The sequence below is a fragment of the Macaca fascicularis genome, chromosome 5 (assembly GCF_037993035.2).
Source record: "Macaca fascicularis isolate 582-1 chromosome 5, T2T-MFA8v1.1".
Lineage (NCBI taxonomy): Eukaryota > Metazoa > Chordata > Mammalia > Primates > Cercopithecidae > Macaca > Macaca fascicularis.
In genome coordinates this window covers 38,770,146-38,773,214 of record NC_088379.1, presented here as the reverse complement: position 1 = coordinate 38,773,214, position 3,069 = coordinate 38,770,146, and the positions used below count along the sequence as shown (strand labels likewise).

At 46.0% G+C, this 3,069-nt stretch overlaps 1 pseudogene; it reads right to left on the bottom strand.

Moving 5' to 3' along the window:
* Positions 1–1,014: 1,014 nt before the first annotated feature.
* Positions 1,015–2,281, bottom strand: LOC102116514 (WD repeat-containing protein 5 pseudogene; annotated as a pseudogene).
* Positions 2,282–3,069: the final 788 nt, after the last annotated feature.

Here is a 3,069-nt window from a genome sequence, read left to right as displayed (position 1 = left end):
TCAGCACTTTGGAAGGCCGAAGTGGGTGGATCACTTGAGGTCAGGAGTTTGAGACCAGCCTGGCCTACATGGTGAAACCCCATCTCTACTAAAAATATAAAAAATTAGCTGGGAGTATTGTCGCACGCCTGTAATACCAGCACTTTGGGTGGCCAAGATGAGTGAATCACTTGAGTCCTGGAGTTCCAGACCAGCCTGGGCAACACGGTGAAATTCTGTCTCTACTAAAAACACAAAAATTAGCCTGGCATGGCGGTGTGTGCCTATAATCCCAGCTATTCAGGAGGCTAAGGCACGAGAACCACTTGAGGTGCAGGTTGCAGTGAGCCCACATTGCGTGACTGCACTCCAGCGCGGGAGACAGAGTGAGACTCTGTTTCAAAAACAAAACAAAACAAAAACATCTCCTGCTACTCCTCTTTCAAGTTTCTGTATTAAATTTAACTGGAAAGCATCCAGAGATTCCAAGATGAGGTGTTTTACAATTTTTAAAAATTATTTACTATTTTTTTTTCTTTTTAAGCTATGCTACTAACTGAAATTTACTATTATTTAGCTATATTGGAACTGTTCTCAATACTGTGCAACCAAAACAAGTAAGTAGACTCTTGAGGCTGAAGACAGCAACTGTTATCCATAAATCCCAATTTTGCATGTGTATCAAAATAGCTTCATTTTTCTTATTCACTATTTTTATTTACAGAGTAAATGTTACAAATCTGAAACTGTAACATACACTGTGCTAATAAAATGCCATTTTAATTATTTTACATTGATGTTCCATGAGATTTTTATTATATTTATTATTTTTAAAAATTGAACTTCACCCTTTTGAAACAAAAAATTAAAAATTTTTGTTCACTCTGTTTGAACACAATAGACTAGGAACTCTTCCCTAGACGGTATTAGAAGGCACTTCCCTAGACAGTGTTACAGGCATGTGCCACCAGTGTTAGAAGAATTGGCGAGAAATGTCACCAGCAACTTTTAGCACTTTCCAGTGGTCCGCACTCAGCCAAATAGTCTTCAAAAAGGAGGCTCAAATCAGGCCCCGTCCTGACCCGCAGGCACAGACCCCGGGGGGACCACCTCTGAGACACCATGTTTCTTGCCAATCCAGGTCAACTTCCTGACAGTCTATCACGTAAGGGAGCAAAGGGATTTAACAGTCACTATTCCACAGTTTAATTGTTTTGTCATTTTCTAGCGCGGCAGAGGTGATGTTTTCTGTTGGGTGACAAGCTGTTGAGATCACACCACCTGTGTGGCCTTGTAATTTCTGTACAATCTCTTTCGTCTGAAGGTTCCAAATGTAAAGAAGGTTATCCTCCGAGCCAGACACAATCCACTTCCTGCCAGTAACAGAGAAATTGGCAAATATGCAGTATTTCTCGTTCTTGTGGCCAGTGTACATCTTCAGGCAATTCCCGTTGCTGTAGTCCCAGAGCTTCAGAGTGTTGTCCAGCGTGGCAGCCAGGATGTATCTGCTGTTCTGGGAGAATGTCACAAAAGACACCGGGGGTTGTCATCATCAGTGAGCGTCCTCAGGCACTGGCCCGAGGCAGTGTCCCAGATGGACAGAGACCATCATAGCTACTTGAAACTATCAAGAATCCATCACAATTAAAATGAATGGCCAAGACTGGATCTGAGTGAGCTGGTGAAATCTTGAGGCACTTCCCTGTTTTCACATTCCATATTCTCACACTTTCATCAAAGGATCCTGAGACAGTAAGGTTGGACTGGGGATTGAAGTTACAGCAAAAGACATAATTACTGTGTCCCTTCAGGGTTTTCAGATACTTTCCCGAGCTCACCTCCTGTATTTTGTATCTTCAAGGTTTTGTCATCTAAGGCTGAAACAAAAAGGTTAGAATCTGAGGACCAGGCTACATTGGATATTCCCAGCTTGTGACCAGACGGTTTTCTCAAATTTCCGGTCACATGCACCCCAAATTTTAATGAGTTTATCAGCAGATGAACTTGCCAGCCACTCTCCATTCGGGCTGAATTTCAGGAAGGACACTGCGTTGGTGTGGCCAGCAAGGGTGAGCTTTAGAGCATAGTTTGGCTTCACGGGTGTAGACTTGCTCTGAGTGGCGGATGACGAAGGGGTCGGCTGTGCTCTGGTGGCCTCTTCGCGGTCGCCATGGCTCTGACGCTGGCCGCACAGGGGACGTGGACAGAGGGTCCTGGTGACAGAGGCAGTCTGCCGGGCCGCCGTGGCAGGCCGGGTGCTCAGGGCGTCGGCGGACCTCGCCTGGACACCAGCGAGGACTATTCATTTATATTTTTTTGAGACAGTCTCACTGTGTGGCCCAGGCTGGAGTGTAGTGGTGCATTTTCGGCTCACCGCAACCTCTGCCTCCCCGGTTCAAGCGATTCTTGTGCCTCAGCCTCCTGAGTAGCTGGGACTACAGGCGCGTGCCATCACCCCAGGCTAATTTTTTTTTTTTTTTTTTTTTTTTTGAGACGGAGTCTCGCTCTGTCGCCCAGGCTGGAATGCAGCGGCGCGATTCCGGCTCACTGCAAGCTCCGCCTCCCGCGTTCACGCCATTCTCCTGCCTCAGCCTCCCGAGTAGCTGGGACTACAGGCGCCCGCCGCCTCGCCCGGCTAGTTTTCTGTATTTTTTTTTTTTTTTTTTTTTTTTTTTTTTAGTAGAGACGGGGTTTCACCGTGTTCGCCAGGATGGTCTCGATCTCCTGACCTCGTGATCCACCCGTCTCGGCCTCCCAAAGTGCTGGGATTACAGGCTTGAGCCACCGTGCCCGGCCCGGCTAATTTTTTATATTTTTAGTAGAGACGGGGTTTTGCCATATTGGCCAGGCTGGTCTCGAATTCCTGACATCAGGTGATCCGCCCGCAACGGCCTCCCAGAGTGTTGAGTTTACAGGTGTGAGCCACCGTGCCCGGCTGAGAATTTTATTTCACCAAATGATTCTCTAGCTAACAAATGTTTAACTGCCATTGGCCTACACTGTGCAAAAGGCCTATTAGATAATATCTAGAAATGTCAAAAAAATTAGCCTGAAAAGTAATCCATTTTTTTCCTGTAAAATAAGTTAAGG